Genomic DNA, 26,103 nt, shown 5'->3' with positions numbered 1-26,103 from the left:
AGTCTTATAAAAATGAGAGTAAATTCTGTGTATACAAGCCCTTATGTTGTTAACTAAAGTAAGCCAATACAGATTGGTTCAGAAAATTGGGTTAATGCAAACGCCCTGCCCTTTGGTTCACTTGCTCAGTTTTACATTTCTTTGATATGCTTTAAACTTGTTTCTCTTAAGGATAAAGATCTTTTCAAAGCTGTAACCATGCACTAGTGACTGTGTTTGCTGCTCAGGAGGTGTTGTCCTTATGTTTCTTAAAAGCATGGAAATGTAATTTTGACTTTTAATTCAGATAATGGTGTGGTATTCATTAATAACTCAGTGTCTTAAGTCATCTAGGCATCGGTGCTAAGTAAAACATGAAAAACGTATTATGTGTACTTTTCACGTCTTTGATAAGAGACTGAGTTTGTCAGCATGTGTTCTCAGAGGTTGTCCATTCATGACAATTCAAAACTATGGAAAAGTAACTACGGGTGTAAAGTTTCAGAAGGTGTGAGCAAGTTATGAAAAGTTGTAAAAAGTTTATGATTTTAAAATATTGTTTACAGGGTTTTCTATAAGTTGAGTGTTAATGCCAAAATTACACTGACCTAAATTTACAACAATGGGGTTATTTTTTTAAAAAAAGTGTACTAATGTTAGTAAATATCTGAAAATGGTCTGAATCATAAATCTTAATCTGTTTTTGCAAAAACTATAACGTCTCTGTTTAACAGTGTCTGCTTAATCAGTTACTCTGCCATTTCTAAAATTAGGTCCTGTAAGCTCTTTTTAACTCTGTTAAATAGTTCTGAGTTATGTGATGATTTTGTGTACTAACTCTTATGTTCAAGTTTTTTTTTTTTATTATTTCTGGTCTATTCAACAACAAGAAATATAGAATCCATATTCTGCCAAAGTAATCTGTGTACTCTACTGTCTGTTAAGTTATGATTGATAAAAAAAATTAAGTCTTAAAAAGTTATGTTAAATGTTGTTATGATCAGATCTGGTCTAAAAGTGTTAAAATTGCCCTAAATTAGTTAAGGAATTCTATTTTGACCAGATACTCTAAGTTCTCTAGGCACCTTCAACAGACTTTCTGAAAATCAAAGTTTTAAATTCTCTGGACTTTTGATACCTCCAGAGGGGCCCCTGGAGATGTCAAAAGATATATCCCTCATCTCACAGAGATAATAACCAATTGGGCTGTTTAGATTAAAAGTGGTGCCAAGATGTAAAATGATGCTAAACTTCAGTTTCTTTCTAGCTGCTCCAGTCTCTGGCTCATAAGCCAGATCCTTTAAAGGAAGACTGACAAAATCTAAAAAGCGTCCCGTGGTCCTGATTTACATCACCTTAATGCCCAGACCTTAGGACTAAGATATGGAATCACCCAGAAACAGGCAAGGCAAATTGTAAAATCCTGCCCTTCCTGTGTTACATTTCTCTGGGTCCCTCACTATGGTGTATAGCTTTGGCAGATGGATGTTACCCATTTCCCTAAATTTGGTAAGCTAAAATACATACATGTCTCTTTAGATAACATGTTCAGGTTTTGTTTTTGCCACCCCGCAATCAGGTGAGGCTGCCAAACATGTCATCTCTCATTGGCTTCAGGCCTTTGCTGTTTTAGGAAGCCCTATACAAATAAAGACTGATAATGGCCCAGCGTATACTTCCAACTCTTTTAAGCACTTCTGTACTAACTTCCACATCTCTCATATCACCAGGATTCCTTATAATCCCCAGGGACAAGGTATTGTGGAACATGCACATGCCACATTAAAAAAAAAAAATCATTTACAAAAAATAAAAAAGGGGGAATATGGGGCCATAGCACATTCCCCGCAAAAATGGCTATCACATGCTCTCTTCATCTTAAATTTTTTAATACTGGATAATCAGGGGAAATTTGCAGCTGATCGTCACTGGCATCCTGAAACCGAAAGACAACAAGTCTATGTGAAATGGAAAGACCCTGTAACTGCTCAGTGGTATGGACCTGACCCTGTTTTAATATGGGGACATGGACATGTTTCTATATTCTTAAAGAAAGACAATGAAGTGCGGTGGTTACCTGAGCGACTGGTACAGCAAACAATGTCACGAAGCAGCCCCTTGATCATCATGATAACATTGCTGATCGGGATCCTGGCTCTCCGGCTTACATCAAGCCAAACTTATGTTACCACCTCTGTTGGTTCACCGGTAGTTCTAAATTGTTCATGTACTTATGATAATGGAATTAAAACAGCAGGGTTTGTACAATGGGTAAGGAACAATCAAACCTTGTTCCATATTGGGAGGGATATAGTTGAGAATCAATGGCTTAATGTGACTGATCAATCAAAAAGGGAGAATACTGATTTTAGCATATTAAAACTGGTCACATTGTCAGACTCCGGGGTATACCTTTGTCAATTCTGGAAAAAAGGCCTCGTTGATGTATTGGTTAAAACTGTTAAAGTAACTCTTATGGTCAATTCCTCCTTCTCTGTCGAAAGTAGCAATTTCTGGCTACATTTAGCTGCCTCAGCTAATACGTCATCCTTTTGTGTAAATACAGCCGATTCTCCTACAGACCTGTTAACTAACAATATCCTGGGAGTTCCTTCTACTAAAAAGGAGTTTACAAAAATTACCGGCATAAATCCTACTTCTCTAAAAATTAGCAATTCGACCAAAAGGTTATACTATGTGCCTTGGCAATTAAACAAAACTCAGCTTTCTCGATTCAATGGGAGCGAAGCTCCTAAAGGATGGGTTTTTCTGGGTGGTTATTATGCATATAGCTCTCTAGCTCCTCATGATAGGGGTAAATGCTCCCTTGGATGGGTTGCACCCCTCCTCAAACCTGCTGATAAGAATCTGTACAAAAGAAGATATACGCGTATGATTTATGAAGGATGTACTGATAATTTCCATGTTCCCGGGGATTGGGAAACTTTTTTCCTTGCTGCCTCCATGGCAGGAGCTGCTGGGCTTGCTTATGCAAACACGGATTAAGAGAACTAGCATGTATTGTTACGAAAACTGTGAACACGACTGCTGCTGCCTTAGCCAATATTGCTGAGGAACTGTTACTGGAGAAATTGCAGGGTTCTTGTCTTTGCGCAAGAAAGAATTCAGGCGTGAGACAGAGAGTAGTGGGAGGTAAAATAACAAGGTTTATTAGGGAAGGGACATCCTTAAGGATGGATGGGCACCCCTCCAGACAGAGCCTGAGAGACTGGGTCAGGGGGGGGGGGGAGTGAGGTTACATGATGAGAGGAGAGATTACACCTGGCCAGACCAGGCGGGTGGCTCAGCAGAGAGGCTGAGTGCACAGTCCAGTTGAGGCCCAGGGTTTTTAAGGAGATGGGTCTTTGTCTTCACACATCTCCTCCTGAAACAAAGGATTTTATGGCTGTAAATACTAAGAAGCTCCTATCTGAGTTTTCCCTTGAAGGTATCAGACAAGAGGAAGTCTAGCTGGCACCATCCTGAGTTTAGAGGAAGGGTGAGCAGGACCCCCTAGAGAATGGGGATCCAGAGCATGGTGTTTGAAATGCAGATACTGGGCTGCACCTGGGAGATTGTGGAAGATTTGTCAGGCAGAAGGGGCAGGGATCTCTGCCTGGCAGGTTATCAGGTAGAAGGGGGCAGGGCAGGATGCGAACACTGGGCTGCCCTTGAAGCATTATCGGGATAGCTTTCAGATGTAGATGCAGATGCTGGACATAGAAGTCTTCTCCGGAGGCCTTTGTCACACACACATAAGCTCATACCTAACTTTCTGCCTAACAGAACTTGATCAGGTCCGGACAGGTGTGTTGCTCATCCGGGCTGCCATTGACTACTTACTACTGAAAGATCGTATAAGCTGTGACTTGATTCCTGGAGGTTGCTGCTTTACTATCTCAAATAATGTTCCTTACATAAAATATCTGGTACAGCAGCTAAAAGTTGAACTTCAGCATATGTTTCTAACTAATCCCTTTTCTTTTGGTGGATCTCAATGGACCCCCTGGTTTTGACGTTGCTGGGTCCTTTATTGCTGCTCCTGCTTTTTCTTCTGTGCCTCCCCTGTATATTCTGAGGCCTCTCTGTGTCATTTGGTGCCATTTGGTCTGAGATTTTAAAGTTGCATTCACAGCTTCACCCCCAAGCCAAAAAGGATGGCATTGAATTCCAATGATGGGTAAGACTTGGTCTCCTTGTACCAACCTAAGACAGGAGCCTCAGAGGATGTCTTGGGTGTCCAATGACGGGTAAGGACAAGAAGAGACATGGGCAACCTAAGACAGGAACAATGCCTCAAAAAATATAAAAGGGGGAAATGTGGGCAGCCACAGGCAGTTGCCCCTTTTGTTTACACTTAAACATATGGATGGAGACATCCTGGCACAGACAAAAGGCTAAGGAGATTCCAGGAAGAGGCAGGAAGAACCATATCTCACTGCTAAACTTCTCACAAGAGATGGTGTAGATAATCAGTCACACCTGAAACCTGCATTTATCACCTAGGTGTTTTATTATACCCTTGTAATCAATGATTGATAACATTTTGTGATCTGTTAAGCAGAAGAACCTTATTGGGAACCCTTTGTAACACCAAAAGTCTTTTGGATATGTAAATCTTTTGTGTGGCTTCTTGTGTATGACTGGTCATGTTTAAATACTACTGGACTTGTTGAATAAACGAGCCTTGATCAGGATTTGTCTTGGCTCCATTCTTTGCGTCCTTGTCCCCACATTCCCACTCTCTGTTTCAGGAAACTCAGTTCTTTGTGCTGCATGCCAGCACATGCCACAGTGCCAGCCCCTATGTATAACTCTTATGGCATCAGTAGAGACATTATGTCATATTATCCATTCCACATGAAAAGGGAATGGTGATGTGAATATGTGAAAACACTCAATCCATGCATGATGACATGAAGTACTCATGAACAAAAAATTGTATAACTTTTAGATATAGACAGATACACATATTAAGTAATTTTGTAAAGATGAGTTTAGTTAGACCAGTATAAATACACTAGTCATATGCTCTGTCAGATGCAGTCACAGGATCTGCAAATGTTTGGAGTTACCAAGTTTACATCCTTAACCAGAAGACATGGTGAATGAGATTTTAGAGTCTTTTTTAATGTATGATTAAATGAATAACTACAGTGAACTGGAAAATATGAATAAGAGGTTGGTGTTATTGCAAATGGGTCCAATAGAGGGGGAATCCTCTTGCAGTACTACAAATGAGTCATATAGAACAATAGTGTGAATAAGCTAGAAGGTGATATTCCAGATAAAATTTGCATCTGATATGCACCCCTAAAGATGTACATGTTTAGGATTCTGAGCTTTGAAAATAAGTACACATGAATGCAAATTCTTGCCATGTTATATTTTGCAAGGCAATTTTGTTTTATTATGAAAAATTTGACCTACATTTCTCCTCACACAGAATTAAGAATTCAATCCATAAGTAGAGGTGTACTTCAAAGATTAAATAAGAAAAAATATACAAGACCCCATGGATATGCTTTTAATTAAACAGCATTTGAAAAATTTGTTCTCTTGCCATAGGTCATGGGACTCCAAATCCCATTAAGTTGACATTTACCAATGCCATCTTACTAGTTAAAGTGATCAGTTTAAGTTCATAATTGATCATAAATATAGCATTAAATGTCAAAGGGATTACATTAAAAAGATCAGTGCCTGCTAATAATAATTGATAGAATTAAAAAGCAGAGAATGATCCAACATGGAAAATAGGATACACAGCAGACTCATAGAATGACAAATGCCCTAAACAGCACTCTGGCCTCAGAATCAGCCCTTAAGGCATTCAGATCTGGCTAAAAAGCCCATGAGAGTTTCTCAGGCATGGAAAACCAAGAGACTGTGGCAAAAAATGACCTAAATGAAAGATCTCTGTGAGTGAGATCCTGATGGAAAGAACGGGCCATCAAAGAAGTAGGTACCTTTCTCTGAAGGGAAGAGAGAACTTCCACTTTGATTATGGCCTTGTCTAAATAAGGTCAGAGTTTGTGAACTCAAGAGACTTCCATAGCCTTGGCAGCTCATGACAAGAGCCTCGGGTGATTACTGACACCATAAATAAGAGTGTCAATTGTTAAATCAACAACAGGAGTCACTGTGCACTTGCTCCCCATGTAGGACCTCTGTCCTTAATGTGTTGTACTATGAGAATTAACTGTAAAAGTAATCTTCAAACAGTACTTTGTACTCTCCCTGTCTCCCTCTGTCTCCTTCTCCCTCTCTCTCTTCTGAAAAGTCTGACTTTCAGGTAAGTAAATCAATAATTTTTTAAAAAAGAAACTAGGAAAGCAGAACAGTTTCAAGAAAAAAAATTTTAATAAGGACACCAGAACAAACTATAAATGTGCTACTACTGCAGTTTTGTCACTATGATATACTAAAAGAAAAGTAATTAATGTCTATTATCATGTACTAATTTGAATGGTTGATTATTGGTAATTAGAATTCAGTTTTAAATGAAAACATTTCAAGTGACAATATTCATCAGCCTAGTAGAAAAAGGTTGAAACAGGCTGGCGCCATGGCTCACTAGGCTAATCCTCCACCTGTGGCACTGGCACTCTGGGTTCTAGTCCTGGTTGGGGCGCTGGTTCTGTCCTGGTTGCTTCTCTTTCAGTCCAGCTCTCTGCTGTGGCCCAGGAAGGCAGTGGAGGATGGCCCAAGTGCTTGGGCCCTGCACCCACATGGGAAACAAGGAGGAAGCAACTGACTCCTTGTTTTGGATTGGTGCAACGCCGGCCGTAGCAGCCATTTGGGGGGTGAACCAATGGAAGGAAGACCTTTCTCTCCATCTCTCTCTGTCTAACTCTGCCTGTCAAAAAAAAAAAAAGGTTGAAACAAAGCACTCTCTCTTAATCTCACAAAGTCATGTGAATAGAAGGCACATCTGATTCATTCTATTAGGCCTTCCTAAAATTTAAATTTTTTTTTCTGACAACAGTGAATTTGGCTCATCATAGAAAATACTTTGAAGGCTCTTGTTAAAATTGTCCCTCTTTGAAAAAGTAAATTTTACTGCATGAATCTACAAGAGGTAAATTTTTGATTTACAAAACATTGGAAAACCAATTATGCTTAGTCTCTAATTTCTGATTTACTTTATAGAACAGAAATTACACAGAAAAATTTCACTTTATCTATTTTTTTTTAAATATTTACTTACTTATTTGACAGACAGGAGAGAGACAGAGAGGTCTTCCCTTTGCTGGTTCACTCCCCAATGGCCACAATGGCCAGAGCTGAGCCAATCCAAAGCCAGGAGCCAGGAGAATTTTCTGGGTCTCTCACATGGGTGCAGGGGTCCAAGCACTTGGGCCACCATCCACTGCTTTCCCAGGTCATTAGCACAGAGCTGGATTGGAAATGGAGCAGCCGAGACATGAACTGGTACCTGTATGGGATACCAGTGCCACAGGCAGAGGCTTAATGACTGTGGCACAGCACCGGCCCCCACTTCATCTAAATTTATGGTAAACCCATGAGTTGTATCACAACACAATTTTTTCCTTCCTTCCTCCCTTCCTTCCTTCCTTCCTTCCTTCCTTCCTTCCTTCCTTCCTTCCTTCCTTCCTTCCTTCCTTCCTCTGTCTTTTTCTCTCTTTTTCTTTCTTCTTTCTTTCATTCTTTCTTCCTTTCTTTCTCTTTTTCTCTCTTTTTTCTTTCTTCTTTCTCTTTATTTCTTTTTCTTTTCTTTGTTCTTTTTCTTTTTTTTCTTTCTTTCTTTTTGTTAATTTTTCTGTGTCATGAAGCTTGCACATTGCATCCAAGGACATGGACCAGGGAGAGAGGCTTATGATTACTGTGTGCAAGAACTCTCCTCTTGAGGGTCAAAGCATCTGACATGGAAGCTCTCCTAGATTAAGTCCTCAAGTGCCTCTCTCAATAACAAGCGAGAGAAGGTGTGCTAACTGGAGAGCCTCTTTGGTTGAATTAACTCTGGGAGGTCTGAGTGTTGCTGGGGTCCTCATTGGGATATAATAATGGGTCATGAATCAGTTGAATGTGACTATTCACCACTAGAGGGCTCTGTAGGGTCGATTAAATTTTTACAATCATTGACACCTGATTCCCCACTGTTGTCCCTAGCTGCTCTTCTGGGGAAGAAAATCTGCTCCACTTGCAGGATACTTAAGTCCAGCAGTGGAGGAAGAATAATTGAAAGAGCCCACAGCTGAGATAAAGGCAAAAAGACACTTGCTTCCATGTGAGAATGACTGAGAATACTGTCTTGGTTGGGTAAAAGTCATCATGAAGAGGATAAGGGACCTCTGCATCTCCAAGTGTATTTCTACCTCCCAGCTGTGAACCCAGACTAGGGCATCCATTGAATAAACAATGATTGCATACTTCTATGTGGTGCTTCCCTGCTTAACATTGCCTGCTGAAATCTTGTTCCCATATACTTTTACCCAGCATGATTTGTCTTAATTTTTTCACTTCTCCCTGATAATACTCAACAATTTGCACGCTGTGCTCTACATTTGACACACTGACAGCACTTTCTTTTTGTGTGCACTATAAACCTGATAAATTGCTCTAATGATTTTTATTATTCCATCATTGTAAAAATTCCTGTATCATGTTCTTTAATAAGTTTGGCATAATACTGAACAGTGTTTGACACTGAAGACACTGTGTTTTTGCTTGCTAGTATTACCTAGATTGGGAGTAGTGATATCCTCTGATTATACCTTCAAATTGAACTAAAGAGAGCCTAAATTCTAAAACAGGAATAAAATTGCTGATAGTGGAGGTGAAGCTGAAGAGAAGGAAGCCAAGATTGGGCACTCTGGTGGTGTGAGTGAGCTGTTTATGGGTGATCTCTTCCTTATATAAAACCTGCAGGTTTGCCAAGTTATGTACCACTCAGTAACCTTCTTTCACATATCTTTAAGAATTCTGTCTCAAATCTCTCCCTTAATTTCATTTTCACAGTTACAGAAAATGAAGTTTTGAACAAAGCTGATGGCTATGGATTTAAATTATTTGCAGAAATTCTTTCTTTCTAATGCATGACTCACTGATGCTGAAAGTTCCCTCTTATCTCTCCCAGCAAGAATCCTTCATGGCCCACACTGCTGTTGGTGCTGTAGAAACTTACAGTGCTGAAGGGGTAGTCCAAAATGGAGGCTGTCATGATGAAATTCTCTGAGTGCACTATTTTAATATCAGGTAGCAGGTCAACGCCCAGGCCTGAAGTGCCAGCATCATTTATGTGAGCCACTTTAAGACCCAGTTGCTCCACTTTTGATTCAGCTCTCTGCTATGGCCTGGGAAAGCAGTAGAAGATGGCTCAAGTTCTTGGGCCCTTGCACCCACAAGTGAGACACAGAAGAAGCTCCTGGCTCTTGGCTTCTGATTGGCACAGCTCCGGCCGTTACGGCCAATTGGGAAGTGAACCATCAGATGGAAGACCTCTCTCTCTGCCTCTCCTCTGTGTTACTCTGACTTTTGAATAAATAAATCTTTTTTTAAAAAGTTATTTGGCATATCACCTTTATTATAAAAATCACATCTGGGCAAGTTTTCGGCTCTGGATGCAACAGACTGTCACTGGCTAAGCGGTAATTACAGTGTACTGACTTCTTCCAGATGGCAGCAGATCCCACCAGCACAGCCCCTTCTCTGTGATGACAACACTCCACATGCCCACTGCTCTCCTGCATGCTGCTCTTGAGCTCTAGCCTTTTAGTTTGCAACCAATCAACCGCAGTTGGCTCTAATCACACACACACATCATGCTGCAAATATCACACGTTTGAGAAAGGACTTACTGTTACAGACCCACTGGTGTGTGGGGACAGGGATGGCTGAGCACACCCTGGCACCTGCTCCTAAGAAGTGACACAAAGGGCCCCAGGTCTCAGAGCTTGCCCTTTGAGTGTTTACAGCATCTCTTGGTTTGGTTTGAAGAGGTCAATTATTTCTGAGTTTTCGGTCCAGTGATTTGACAGCTACCAAGAAATTAATTCTCCCATTCCTTAATCAGGCATTTGAAACTTATTAGCAATATGTGTATTTCTACATCTTTGAATAATGACTACTTCTCTGAAGGAAACAGTGAGAGACACCATGGAGGTTTCCTCTGATAGGGTAAATCACACTTAGTAATATATGATTCGAATTAGTAGATCATTTTCCATTTTGACTTAAAGATCCTACCAATTTCTGCTTACTACATTGTACTTCAGAACTCTTTCACATTAAATATGACTAATATGCATTTCCATATTTTGAAAGAGTATAAAAACATCTCACAGCTTTTAATAAAACTTTCCAATTCCCTTTTGCAGCAAAGAGACAAAATCAGTTCAACACACCAGAATGAGAGGGGGGAAAAAAAAACTCAACTACCTATTTAATTGTTTTATTGGTAAATAGTTTAATTTGCGATTAGTGTTTCTTTTCTTTTTTTAATAACCAGAGATGCGCCGATCTGAAGCCAAGAGCCAGGTACTTCTTCCTGGTGTTCCATGCAGGTGCAGGGGCCCAAGGACTTGACCATCCTCCACTGCTATCCCAGGCCATAGCTGAGAGCGGGATCAGAAGAGGAGCAGGTGGGACTAGAACTGGTGCCCATATGGGATGCCGGTGCCACAGGCAGAGGATTAACCTGTGCCATGATGCTGGCCCCTGGGATTAGTGTTTCAAGATATGAATTTTGAGGACAAACAGTTCAGCCCAGAACAATGAAAAGGGACCCACTGCTCTGCCTCAGAGGTGGGCAGTTCTAAGGAGGACTGAATATTTGAAGTTAGGAGTAGGGCTCCTCACAGCATTTTCAATACAATCGCTGTCTTATATGGCACCTGCATGAACACACATACACACACAGACACTTACACTTGTATACACATACACAAACAAGTATGGGATGTCTAAGTGTTTTGTACAGGTAAAATCAATATAATATCTGATATGATGAAATTAGGGAACAATTAACTGTGATGAGAAGTAGAAAAATGGTAATAAAATCTGCAGTTACACATATATATGGCATCCACCATTCATTGTTCCTGAAAATTAAACATTAGAATACATGATTCCTAATACATGATTTCTAGAAATCATGCCTTACATCAACATAGACTAGTCTACATGAGAGATGTTTTCTTAAAGACCTTGCAAATTTTAACTTGTTGCTCTAAATTAGCCATTAGGATTATAGAACACATAGGAAAGAAACAATCCAAAAAGGCATAATCTATTGATGCAACTAAAATTTTGGCACATTCTCTCATTTATCTTTTCATTACCTATTAAATTAAGTTCATACTTCATTATCAATGAATTTTCAATTCCTTGAAATTTCATGTATCATCTAAGGTTTTCAAAATTATTGTCAAAGGTGTTTTAAATAGGTGAATGAATTTTACTAATTCAATGAACTTGGGGTGACTAGTACAGAATTTTTTTCTAAAAATGTATTTATTTATTTGAAAGTCAGAGCTACACAGAGAGAGAAGGGGAGGCAGAGAGATAGAGAGATCTTCCATCTGCTGGTTCACTCCACAACTGTCTGCAATGGCCGGAGTTGTGCCGATCCAAAGCCAGGAGACAGGAGCTTCCTCCAGGTCTCCCACATGGGTGCAGGGGTCCAAGGACCTGGGCCACCTTCCACTGCTTTCCCAGGCCATAGCAGAGAGTTGGATTGGAAGTGGAGCAGCCAGGACTTGAACTGGCACCCACATGGGTTGCCAGCACCACAGGCGGCAGCTTTACCTGCTACACCAGACTCTGGCCTCTAGAAAAGTATAACAACACATATGACACTTTGGCTTCCTCAAAGCCTCCAAAGGATGTCAATAACAATGTGACTCTCAGGATATTGACAATTGATTGATGATGTTAATTGTCAGAGTTAATGTGTCATTACTGTATGACAATTACAAGTAATTCATGAATTACTTGTTCATTACAATTCATTACAATTGAAAGATCTTTATAAAGATTTCTTATAGGACAGCAAGTAGTTATATAGACCTACATTATTCTTAAATTGGTGAAAATTCCTTAAATATAAACAGAAATCCAACCCTCTAAATGCTCTTTAAATGGTCTCAAAAACAGCCATGAATGAAAACATAACTGCTAAAATCTACTAAGATTGAGGCTGGTGCTGTGGCATAGTGGGTAAAGCTCCACTTCTGATCCAGCTCTCTGCTATGGTCTGGGGGAGCAGTAGAGGATGGCCCAAGCCTTTGGGCCCCTGAACCCTCTTGGGAGACTTGAAAGAAGCTCCTGCCTTCTGGCTTTGGATCAGTGCATGTCTGGTAATTGCAGCCATCTGGAGAGTGAATGAGAAAAAAATGGATGGAAGACTTTCTCTCTCTCTCTCTCTCTCTCTGCCTCTGACTCTCTGTAACTTTACCTCTCAAAATAAATAAATCTTTTTTTTAAATCTGCTAAGATTAAGTAACAGCATGGAAATTCAGTGATATTTGAATTTAGATTTTCTCTTTCCCTCTCCTCTCCTGAATCATTGTCAGTAAACTGCAGTCCAATTGTGTGAAGCCAAGAATGGGAAGTTTTCCTTTCTGCCAGTTGACTGGATACCTTGGATGTGAGAAATCATCTCTACTTCTCCTCCTTTCCATGGGCCTGTTGCTGTTCCTGTGCACTGTGAGTGCAATTGTGAGGTGGGCCCCAGGCCCAACTTGTGGATGGGCTCCACATTGGGCATGAGAACTCTTGGAAACCTGCATCCATCAAATGGGATGTTCACAGTACAAAATTCTATGAAAAAAACTAACTAGATTTGTGTTTAGTTCGGGTTGGAGGGATGAAGCCATCATTAAGGAACAGTTATAGGGTACTGAGTTTGTAGCTGAAGTGGTAAATGTGTTCTTAATTGACAGCCATCATGATTCCATATATCTGTTAAAACCACTCAATTGTACACTCTGAATGGAAAAGTTACATGATAATTAAGTGAACATAATATCTCCATAAGTAATTAAAAATTTGTATTTCAGATCATTTTAAAACATGTACATTGAATTATTTGAATTCATGTAACACTTTATACACTAATATTCCAAAATCAAGTATGCATAAAATGAGAATTCTCATCTTTGTTATGCATTCTATATGTAGACATGGCTAAAAATGCTTGAGAAAATTAAACTTAATAGAATGATTAACTCAGGGAGTAGGCTTTCTGTGGATGGTGAAGAGGAAAGTGGTATTTATCTTATCTGTTTCTAAAGAATATTAAATGAATTAATATAGGACTAAACCTAATCAGACATGAGATGCATGAATGTATATATTTTCATTAATGATTATTACAAGATTGACTTGGATCTTAATTCTTGTAAGATCCTCAGTCAATTCCACTCTGATTATCACTCTTTTTATGTGTACCACAGCAGCTACATTATATACATTTTTGTAGATTTAACACAAAATATGCATTAGTACTCAGGTCATTGATAAGCGGCTTGAAATTACAAGTGCTAATCACTATGTGGGAGGTATAACATTAATTCAGACAGAGGAATTGAGTTGACAAAGGGAAGTCAGCAACAATTGAGTGTGGCTTTCCCACTTTGTCTTCTCAAGGATCCCCATTGAATCTATATCTCCAATTTCAAAATAAACAACTCCTGCTGGCACATTGTAGGGAATCCTGCAGGAGTCCCAAAAGAGTTACAGAGCACCACTAGCCCAAAAAGAAAGAGAAAAATCAAACCAAGATCGAGTTACTTTAGCTAATGCTACTAAGCATGAGGAACTGTCCAGATCTTCTGCCAGAAACAGACACAGCTTGTCAGCACGATAAGGACAGAAGAACATTACATCATAAAGAAGCAGCCAACCAGCTGGCCACTACTTTACTTCACCCACTTTACCGTATCACAATTGGTCTCACTCAGAAGGCTTCTATCACACCATTGGCCACACCCAAAACCAACTTCTGGTTGGTGACACCCAAAAAGGATGGGCCTGTGATTGAGGATGCCCTAGATCACAATCACTGCCCACCTACCCCAGAGAGGGGATAAAAATCAAGCCTCACAACTGCTTTCCATCCTCTTGGGCAACAATGGCTTATTCCAAGTGATGGCTGAGTGGATCTGCTGCATCTTGTCAAAGCTTTGCCAAATTGTTCACTGGCCAAAACTCTGCTTGCCAGACACTATATCTTCTATTTGCTTTGCAGTATTCTTTGCATTGTTCTGTATAAACATACTGACTTACATAAAACAGAAGGCATATTTGGCATAAAAGTTATTAATGTTATAAGAGATGTTTTTGGCAAGCTATTTATGATCAAAGTGCCCGGTCACTTTGGTAATATTTTCATCAAGATGTTTCCAGATTGTCAGTATGATTGTAGATTGGAGTAGCAGGGTTGGTGGTGAAATATGGGGGGGGGGAGGCTTGAGATTGAAATTTGAAGAAATTGAAGGATAATATAGGAAATGATGAGGCATCTCATACTATTCTGTTTCTGTCTCAGGAGCAGTAGTAAAGTTTGTCAAGATGTCTTCTAATTGGTCATCCCAATAATTGGTATACAATGGTGAGATGATGAATATTTAATTGTGGAAGTAAGTCATTGATATAGGTTATTATATTTTTGATGAACTATTCTTGATTTATACCAATGCCATCTGTCTCATCATCAATCAAAATGAAATCTTCATAATTTTCATCTGTTTCCATACACTCCTGGGCTCTTTATTCACATTCCTGGGTTGTGTATCCAATTGGGAATTGATCCAGTGTAAAAGGTGATTAATGGAATCTTTGTATAATTCCATCTGGGCTCTGCAGTTCTACCATATATGTATATGGGTTTGTACTGATTATAGTCCAATTATTAATATCCATTGAATTTTATTCTTTTAAGGTTTTGATCAAACAGAAGGTGTAGTTGGAGATGAGCTTTCTCTACCAGTCACTGCTGTTCACTGACTGTTCATAAAATGTTAATGTCAAGACAGGACAACCACAGTAAAGGTTAAACAGGTTGTATATATTGTAGGAAGTATGTTTGGAAGAACCTTGAAGTTGATTTCATGGGGTTGCACAGGCAGATTGGCATCCCATCATCAGGGTAGATCAGTGTTATTGAGTGTTAAATTTAATGTCTGTGTCAGTGTAAATGTTGAAGATGTTGGGCTCAAACTCTGAGGTTGGACTCTTGTGCAGGATACTCACCAGGATGTCTAGTAGTTGGTTGTCATAAATCCATCCAAGGGCAGTAATGGTTTTATGAAGGTAGTGATGGCCTGTATTGTTGATGGATCCAGGTTGGGTTGGCTATTTGCTGGCATGATCCTACTTCAGATAAGCACAAGTTTTTTTTTTTTTTTTTTAAAGATTTATTCATTTATTTGAAAGTCAGAGTTACACAGAGAGAGGAGAGGCAGAGAAAGAGAGAGAGGTCTTCCATCCGTTGGTTGGCCAAAATGGCTGGAGCTGTGCCGATCTGAAGCCAAGAGCCAGGAGCTTCCTCTGGGTCTCCCACATGGGTGCAGGGGCCCAAGGACTTGAGCCATCTTCCACTGCCTTCCCAGGCCACAGCAGTGACCTGGATCAGAAGTGGAGCAGCTGGGTCTCAAATGGTGCCCATATGGCTTGCTGGCACCTCAGGCCAGGGCATTAACTTGCTGCACCACAGTGCTAGCCCCAGTATAAGAGTATTGACCTGAGTTTACAAAAAATATTAACTCATCTCTCCTTGGGAGTTTTAATTGTTCTTTATTGCTTGTAGTCCAGTATGTGTTTCCTGGTCTGTTAGCTATAATTTCTTGTGAGGGTAACATTTGATCCTTAAATGTTTTTTTAAATTAACTTATAAGGTTTGACTTTGTGTTTTGAATTTTGTTGTGGTGTTACTTCTAATAAATCATTGGCATTTTGTGTTATGCTTTATGTGGGTGTTCTGTGTTTATTCTTGTTCTGGAGTTTAATTCAAAAACTGCAATGTCTAGGGCATTTTGCAATTTTTTTATTATTATTGTCTTGAAGTATTTCAAGTTTAATTCATCTGTTAAACCTTTCTATGTTACCACTAGCATGTGGATTATATGCCATATGGTAGTTCCATATTATTTTTTATTGATTGATTTATTTGAAAGTCAGAATTACACAGAGAAAGGAGAGGCAGAGAGAGAAAGAGAGAGAGAGAGAGAGAGAGAGAGAGGGGTCTTGCACTCGGTTCACTCCTCAATTGGCCTCAATGACCGGAGCTGCACCAATCTGAAGCCAGGAGCCAGGAGCTTCCTCCAGGTCTCCCATGCAGGTGTGGAGGCCCAAGGACTTGGGCCATCTTGTACTATTTGTCCAGGCCATAGCAGAGAGCTGGATAGGAAGTTGAGCAGTCAGGACTAGAAACTGGCACTCATATGGGATGCCAGTGCTTCAGGCCAAGATGTTAACCCACGGCGGCACAGCACCAGCCCCAGTTCAATATGATGTCAAAATTTTCTGCCCATCTTTTATATCCCATAAAGTGGGATCCTTGATCACTTTCAATCACTATTGGGACTCCCAAGAGTGAAATCCATGTCCGTAAATACTAATAGTGTTGTCCTGGTTTGGGTGTTTGCATTCTCTAGCAATTTCCAGTCCTGTTTCAGTGTCTACTATTGTACATGCATATTTCTTTTGGAGCTTGAGTAATGGATCTATAAAGTCTATTTGTAGTAAACAGCTAAATGTTCTAATTTTATAATTTAATGGTGGTTCTCTGTGTACAAATCTTGGTGATATATTTGGACAATCTGTACACATTTTAATAGCATTCTTACACTGTTGCCACGTAATGGGTAGGTTTCAATCAGGAACCCATTTGTACATTGCATGTGTTCCTATATGTCCTAGCCATTGATGTAATTGAAGAGTTTCTTTTGTTATCTCTAATGGATCAGTATTAACTATTTTCCATTTGGATTTTTCTTTAATTTTAGTGTATTTTTACTTTATATTCTCAATTTTGTTTAGTGATTTTCAATTTAGGTATGTTAATTTACCAATTATTAGGTTTTTTTTTTTTTTAGCTAATAGTTGCTATTTGATCTAAATCTGTCTACCACCTCATTGTATTGTGCTTCATGATGGGGTTTATTAGTACTGGCATCTACATGAGTAATCATTATTTTAAGTTTGTTAAATCATTATTTTAAGTTTATTTGGACTCAGATATCTTAGCACATGTCTCATTGGACCATATATCTTTACCACAGATTTGCCAATTATTTTTTTTCCATTTACTAGGCGAAATTGTGACTGCATTGTATGAGCACTGTGAATTATTGCAAATGTAAATGTGTTTGTGTCCTTCTTGGATTGTTTTTTCTACTGCTAACCAAATTGCAAGCGTTTCTGCATGTTGTGCTGAATTGTCTATTCCCTCTTTTGTCAGGATCATTCTATCTGAGGGTCTACAGGCTGCACCTTTCCAGGGTCTACCAAGGCTGAGCCACCTGTAAACCAGGTATTCCTGAGTTGCTCTGATCAGGTTGGTCCCCAAGTGCCAATGGGTTTAGGTGGTGGGTTTTGTGTTTGTGATGGTGGAGTTGTCATCTCAGCCACCTGTGCAGTGACTTTTGATATGTTGCCACCTGTCTTTGCCTGTCTTTGCAGCTATTGGGATTGATCTTACAAGTTCTTTCTCAGCTGTGGTATTGTCTGCATTTGCAAAGGAAGATAATTTTTGTGTGTTGATTTTATATCCTGCTACTTTATCAAGCACATCTGGGAGTTCCAATAGTCTCTTTTTTAAAAGAAAGCTTTTATTTAATGAATACAAATTTCATAGTACAGCTTTAAGAATATAGTGGTTCTTCCTCCCCATTTCTGCCCTCCAAGCCCACTGGCTACTCCCTCTCCCATCCCATTCTTCATTAAGATTCATTATTAATTAACTTTATATATAAAAGACCAACTCTGTACTAAGTACAGATTTAAACAATTTGTACACACATGCACACAGTATACAGTACTGTTTGAAAACAAGTTTTGCAATTAATTATCATAGTACAACTCATTCAAGACAGAGGTCCTACATGGGGAGTAAGTGCACAGGACTCCAGTTGTTGATTGAACAATTAACTCTTATTTATGGTGTCAATGATCACCTGAATCTCTTGACATGAGCTGCGAAGTCTATGGAAGTCTTTTGAGTCCACAAACCCCAGCAATATTTAGACAGGGCCATAAGCAAAGTGGAAGTTCTCTCCTCTCTTCAGAGAAAAGTACATCCTTCTTTGATGGCCCCTTCTTTCCAATGGGATCTCACTCACACAGATCCTTCATGTAGAACATTTTTTGCCACAATGTCTTGGCTCTCCATACCTGAAATGCTCTCATGGGCTTTTTAGGAAGATCTGAATGCCTTAAGGGCTGATTCTGAGGTCAGAGTGCTGTTTAGGGCATTTCTCATACTATGAGTCCACTGTGCAGTCTGCTTCCCATGTTGGAATATCTCTGCTTTTTAATTCTATCTATTGTTATTACCAGACACTTGGTCTTATTTATTTGATCCCTTTGACACTTAACCCTATCTATATGATCAATTATGCACTTAATATAATCACTGTAATACATAAGGTGGCATTGAAGCCATCCAGCTTAATGAGATTGAGAGTCTCATGGCACGTTTTTAGGCTTACCCTTAGGTAAGTCTGTGGGAATGTGCTCCAAACTGTACAGCTTGTATCTCTCTTATTTCCACCCTTATTTTTTACTGGGACATATTTTCCATTGAATTAATACACCTATGATTAATTCTATTTTAAGTAAAGAGTACAACCAATGGTATTATGTAGAAAAAAATGAGATAATAAGTTGTTCCTTGACATTCAAGACAAGGGCTGTTCAAGTCTTTGCTTCTCATCGTATCAATTTTACTTCTACAGGTTTCCTTTTAGGTGCTCTGTTAGTTGTCACAGAATAGGGAGAACATATGATATTTGTCCCTTTGGGACTGCCTTATTTCACTAAGTATGATTTTTCCAGATTCATCCATTTTGTTGCAAATGACCCATCTTCCATTGATGGGTGACTAGGTTGTTAATTCCATATATTAGCTATTGTGAATTGAGGTGCAATAAACATGAAAGTGCAGATAACTCTTTTGATGGCTAATTTCATTTCCCTTGGGTAAATTCTAAGGAATGGGATGGCTGGGTCATATGATAGGACTATATTCAGATTTCTGAACTATCTTCAAACTGTCTTCTATAGTGATTTTACCAGTTTGCATTCCCACCAACAGTGAATTAGTGTACCTTTTCCCCCAAATCCTCACCATCATTTATTGTTTGTTTATTTCTGTATGAAAGCCATTCTAAACAGAGTGAGGTGAAGCCTCATTGTGGTTTTGATTTGCACTTCCATGATAGCTAATGATCCTGAACCTTTTTTCATGTGTCTGTTGGTCATTTGGATTTCCTCTTTTGAAAAATGTCTGTTTAAGTCCTTGGCCCATCTCTTAACTGGGTTGATTGTTTTGTTGTTGTGGAGTTTCTTGATCTCTTAGATTCTGGTTATTAATCCTTTATCAGTTGAATAATTTGTGAATAATTTCTCCCATTCTGTTGGTTGCCTCTTCTTTTTCTTGACTGTTTCTTTTTGCCATACAGAAACTTGTCAATTTGAAGTAATCCTGTTTGCTAATTTTGGTTTTGACTGCCTGTGCCTCCAGGGTCTTTTCCAAGAACTCTGCCTGGCCAATGTCTTGCAGGGTTTCCCCAATGTTCTCTAATAATTTGATGAAATCAGATCATAGATTTATATCTTTAATCCATGTTGAGTGGATTTTTGTGTAAGGTGTAAGGTAGGGGTCTTGTCTCATACTTCTGCATGTGGAAATCCAGTTTTCCCAGCAGCATTTGTTGAAGAGGCTGCCCTTCCTCCAGGGATTGGTTAGCTCCTTGGTCAAATATAAGTTGGCTGTAATGTTTGGATTGATTTCTGGTGTTTCTAGTCTGTTACACTGATCTGTCCATCTGTTTTTGTACCAGTACCAGGCTGTTTAGATTATAATTGTCTTGTATGATGTCTTAAAGTATGGTATTGTGATGTCTCCAACTTTGTTTTTGTTGTATAAGATTGTTTTAGCTATTCAAAGTCTCCTGTGGATCCATATGAATTTAAGCATCATTTTTTCTAGATCTAAGAAGAGTGACATTGATATTTTGATTGGTATCACATTGACTTTGTAAATTACTCTCTGAAGAATGGACATTTTGATGTATTGATTCTTCCAATCCATGAACATGGAAAATTTGTCCATTTTTTGTGTCTTATTTCTTTATTTAATGTTTTGTAATTTTCATTGTAGAGATCTTTGACATCCTTTGTTAAGTTTATTCCAAGGTATTTAACTTTTTTGTAGCTATTGTGAATGGGATTGACCTTAGAAGTTCTTTCTCAGCCATGGCATTGTCTGTGTATACACAGGCTGTTGGTTTTTGTGTATTGATTTTATATCTTGCTACTTTATCAAACTCTTCTATGAGTTCCAGTAACCTCTTAGTGGATTCTGTTGGGTCCTCTATATATAGAATCATGTCATCTGCAAATAGGGATAGTTTGACATCCTCTTTCCTGAATTGTTTGATTTCTTTTCTTGCCTTATGACTCTGGCTAAAACTTCCAGTACTATATTGAATAGCAATGGTGAGAGTGGGCATCCCTGACTGGTACCGGATCTTAGTGGGAGTGCTTCCAACTTTTCCCCATTCAGTATGAGTTGGTCATTGGTTTGTTATGAATTGCCTCGATTGTGTTGAAGAATGTTCCTCTAAACCCAATTCGCTTAGATTTTTCATCATGAAAGGGTGTTGTATTTTGTCAAATGCTTTCTCTGCATCTAATGAAATAAGCATATGGTTTTTGTTCTTCAATTTGTTGATGTGATGTATCACATTGATTTGCAAATGTTGAACCATCCCTGCATACCAGGAATGAATCACATTTGGTTCAGGTGAATGATCTTTTTGTTGTGTTGTTGGATTCAATTGGCCAGAATTTTGTTGAAAATTTTTGTGTCTATGTTCATCAGGGAAATTTGTCTGTAATTCTCTTTTTCTGTTACATCTTTTTCAGCTTTAACAATTAAGGTGATGCTGGTTTCATAGAAAGAATTTGGGAGGATTCTTTCCCTTTCAATTTATTAAAAAATTTCAGAAGAATTGGTTAGTTCTTTAGGTATTTGGTAGAATTCAGCAGTGAATCTATCCAGTCCAGGGCTTTTCTTTGTTGTGAGGGTCTTCATTACTAATTCAATTTCTGTCTTTGTTATGTGTCTGTTTAGGTTTTCTACATTTTCATGGCTCAATTTAAGTATGTTGTAAGTGTCCAAGAATTTATCTATTTCTTCTAGGATAAGATGAGTAAAAATAGAGGCATACTTGTGTGCCTCACAGTAGAAAATAAAGAAATTACATGTTTACATGTCTTTATATTTAAAAATGCAGTCAGAATGACAATACTTATTGCACATCTTGGAGTACCAATGGTATTTATTTATTTATTTATTTATTTATCTATTTTGACAGGCAGAGTGGACAGTGAGAGAGAGAGAGAGACAGAGAGAAAGGTCTTCCTTTGCCGTTGGTTCACCCTCCAATGTCGGCCGAAGCTGGCACGCTGCAGCCGGCGCACCGTGCTCATCCAATGGCAGGAGCCAGGTACTTATCCTGGTCTCCCATGGGGTGCAGGGCCCAAGGACTTGGGCCATCCCTCACTGCACTCCCTGGCCACAGCAGAGAGCTGGCCTGGAAGAGGGGCAACTGGGACAGAATCCAGTGCCCCAACTGAGACTAGAACCCAGTGTACCAGCACTGCAAGGCGGAGGCAATGGTGTTTTTATATTTTTCATATACAAAATAATCATATGATATTCAGCTTTAAAATACTAGTATGCTTGTGAGAAAGTTAGAATTGGAGTCATTATAGAAGATAACCAATTTTAAAATTAAAATATTTTAATTCTAAAATAATTTTAATTAAAATAAAGATGAGGGAAGAGGGGCAGATGACATCAGGTAATAGTTATGAAAATCTATTTATATAAGAATAATCAGTTCTTAGCTTTCCCAGTACAGCAAAGAAACTATAGATCACAATATTGCATTATATACTATATGAACAATTAGAGGGGAGGAGCTGATGAGCTTAGAAAAAAACTATAAGGAAATGGAAACACTAATTACTTGATTGATCTACTTATACATGTTTTGAAATATTGGATTATACTCCCTAAGTTTTACAAGTACCACATGTTGATACAAAAGACGAAATAGTTGTTTTCTGGGGAAAAAAAATGCTTTATAGAAATGATGTATATGTGGGGCCAGTGCTGTGATGTAGTGGGTAAAGCTGCTGTCTGCAGTGCTGGCATCCCATTTGGGCACTGGTTTGAGTCCTGGCTGCTCCATTTCCAATCCAGCTCTCTGCTATGGCCTGGGAAAGCAGTAGAAGATGGTCCAAGTCTTTGGGCCCCTGTGCCCATGTGGGAGACCTGAAAGAAGCTTCTGGCTCCTGGTTTCAGATAAGCACAGTTCCGGCCATTGTGGCCAATTGGGAGTGAACCAGTGTATGGAAGACCTCTCTCTCTCTCTGCCTCTCCATCTCTCTCTGAGTAACTCTTTCAAATAAAGAAATAAATCTTTAAAATAAAAGAAAATTGAGAGTCACCAATTAAACAAAAACTTTAAAAAAATGGATGTATAAGTAATGAATATTTATAACATTTATTATTTTTATGTACTTATGTATACTATGCATAGTTTTGGAAGAAATGCATGACATTTATATGTACAAGAGTGCATGTATGTGAACACAAGCATCATTTTTACTGTAAGAGTTTAACACTAAGAGATTACCTGTCACTTCAGGATGAAATAAAATGTCTTCCCTGTACCTCTTTAAGAGAAAAACTTACACTATATTGACAATATTTTAAATTGTTTAGGGGTGGGGTGGCATGGTGGTGCACTAGGTTAATCCTCTGCCTACAGCACCAGCACCCCATATGGGCACCAAGTTCTAGTCCTGGTTGCTCCTCTTCCAGTCCAGCTCTCTGCTGTGGCCCAGGAAGGCAGTGGAGGATGGCCCAAGTGCTTGGGCCCCTGCACCCACATGAAACCAGGAAGAAGGACCTAGCTCCTGGCTTTGGATTGGCATAGCTCTGGCCATGGAGGCCATTTGGTGAGTGAACCATTGGAAGGAAAAGCTTTCTCTCTCTCCCTGTCTGTAACTCTACCTGTCAAATAAATAAATAAATAAATAATCTTTAAAAAAATTGTTTAGGGGCATTTATTTTCATTTTATCAAAAATGTTCAAAATATTTGCTGACATTCATTTTCTATGAAATTATTTTTGAAACTAATGAAAGTATCCATTGAAATGCTTTTAACACATTGACTATCATATTAATGTCTGTTGTTAAGGTAAATGAATTTACTATAAATTCAAGAATAACACTTCTTTTGTCATCTTCGTTTAAATGAAAAATGGTCTTAGAGAATACCAGGGGCTGACTTTTTAAGAAATAATTTTTACTTATTTATTTATACTTGGATTTTTAATGTTAGATCATTAAAATGTAGAAATAAATTTAATGTTGAGTCTAACATATTGACTTTTCATAAGATTTATAGGTTTTTCTTTGGTTATTTAAGTTTTTCTCTTTTGGACTGTCAGATTGATATGGGTGGGGTTATGTTAATTTTGTTCACCAGTATGTAACTTTAGTACTTACCATAACATCTGATGCAAATATAATGTTTGGTAATTTTCAACCTGCAAATGTCTTACATTGCACTTAATTAGTGGTTGGGTCACTCATGAATATTAACATTTTAAATCATGATTTTACATGTAAAATGGCTTAATATGTTTTACATGTTAGATTTTCCATTAAGCTTTTTATTTTAAAATACTGTCCCTCTGCTGAAAATATTTGTGCCGCTAGAGCCACCGATCCGATTAGAAAAAAGAATTTTCATTAACATTTTCTACTTTCTAATGTTCTTTATCAAAGAAAATCATTCAAGAACTTGAACTTCATGGCTCCTACATGGGCATATCAGTAACGGGAGACCAATCACACTATGCAAAGTAAACATAGATTAAAACATTTCATCTAAACCACTAGTTTCCAAGCAATGATGTTTGAAGACTTTGATAGTTCCTCAGGAACTGCATGCAGTGCAGGTGTGGTGAGGTTAAGCTATTACGGTTCTGAGAGCTCTCTTTGTTTGAATCAGTTGATATTATCTGCACGATCAATGAGAACTGGACATTGGGTTTTATTTTATACAAGGGTTTGGAGAAAATGAGCTTGAAGAAAAATGTTTGACAAACAGTGAAATAAGGATGTAAATCAAAAAATAGATCTTATAACTACTGACATTTTAATTACATTTTGTTTTGTCTAAAAGAGTCTAGAGTTTAGTATCTGTAGGATATGTCATACTGGAAGAAACAGGGAAAACATCTTCATTTAGCCAACCAATTTAAAACATGTTCTTTTCTTACAGCACTGACTCATCTAATGACTGAGGAATGTTCCCTTTTGAAAAATGATAAAGAAGTAATGTGGGGCCATGAATCCATCTTGCAGCCATTCCTGGCACATATCACGTGGCCCCCATGGCTGGAGGGGGTGTGGCATATCCCTCATGATGCCAGAGGCACTCCTTCTGGTAGAGCTGGATGGAGCTGCTGACTAACTGCTCATACTTCTTACTCAACCAGAAGATAGCATTTCTTCCCTAGAAACACCATTGTCTTTGGTGCCCTCTGACTTACAGAAGACTCCCTGAATGTGATGTAGTGCTTGAAGATCTCATGTGCCCAATTTGTTGCAATCTGTTTGATGATCCTCAAGTTTTGCCTTGCTCACATAACTTCTGCCAAAAAGCCTGAAAGGTCTCATAGAGGGAACTGTGCAGAATTTATTGTGGAGACTATCATCATTCAAGTGTCCCTCCTGCCATAAGAAAATGTCAGCTACTGGAGTTAGCAGGTTGCAGGTTAATTATTCCCTGATGGGTATTGTGGAAAAGTAGAACAAGATCAAGATTTCTCCCAAGATGCCCGTGTACAAAGGACTCTTGGGGCAGTCCCTCATTGTTTTCTGCCTGACTGATATGCAGCTGATTTGTGGGATCTGTGCTATTCCTGCTGACCACACCAAGTATGTCTTCTGATCTATTGAAGATGCCTATGCTCAGGAAAGGAATGCCTTTGATTTCCTCTTCCAGAGCTTTGAGACAACGTGTAGGGGAGATGCTCTTTCTCACTTGGATACCTGGAAACCAGCAAGAGAAAATACTCAACAGTTACTGACTAAAGATTAAGATGAAATTAAGAAAAAAAAGATAAAATTAAGAAATTTTTTGAGAAGTTGAAACAAACATTGGATCAAAAGAATAATGAAGGATAATGAAATCCTATCTGACTTTGAGATCATGAAATTTGCAGTTCTGCAAGCTTATGACCCAGCGGTTAACCAACTCAACACCACCTTACAGGAACAATGATTGGCCTTTAACATGGCTGAGGCTTTCAAAGACTTGGCAGAACCCATGATGTTTCTGCAACATATGTAGGCATTCTGGGAGAAAATCAAGGTCATCAAGGAAATCCCTTTACCTGCCTCTTAATTTTCCCAGAAGCACTTTGATGAAGAACATTGACCAGTTAGTGTGAGAACATCAAATTAGTAGATGTGGATACTTTCTTTGCTTCAGGGCACTGTCACATTCATTAGCAAGATTCCCTGGCACTTTTATCAGTTATTTGTAGTAGTCTTTCTGCTTGACTTTCTCATTTTCTTCAGTCCCACTGCATCCCTAAAATGATCTTTATTTGATGAATATGCAGGCAATTCACTGTCAGCCTATGTTCTTTGGGTGGGTGCACCTTATTAGCTGTGGTCTCACCAATCCTTATCCACACTAACACAGAAGGCCTCTATAGCAATCCTGACAGCCAGAGCAAGTACAACGGCGTACTGAACTCCTGGAGAAAGATCGATCTGTAAGGGCAGTTCATGACATCAAAGCCACAGATGTCAGGTTAGATAAATAAGATTTAATGCAGAG

The 26,103-nt window shown here is 38.8% G+C and overlaps 1 pseudogene; it reads left to right on the top strand.

Moving 5' to 3' along the window:
• Window positions 1-2,454: 2,454 nt before the first annotated feature.
• LOC127486009 (E3 ubiquitin-protein ligase TRIM13-like) lies at window positions 2,455-25,860 on the top strand (annotated as a pseudogene).
• The last annotated feature ends 243 nt before the right edge of the window (window positions 25,861-26,103 follow it).

This window comes from Oryctolagus cuniculus, chromosome 12, assembly GCF_051225735.1.
Source record: "Oryctolagus cuniculus isolate XC-2025 breed Fujian yellow rabbit chromosome 12, ASM5122573v1, whole genome shotgun sequence".
In the NCBI taxonomy this organism is placed as follows: Eukaryota; Metazoa; Chordata; class Mammalia; order Lagomorpha; family Leporidae; genus Oryctolagus; species Oryctolagus cuniculus.
Note: the sequence above shows the minus strand (reverse complement) of the source record. Positions and strands in the feature narration are given on the sequence as shown.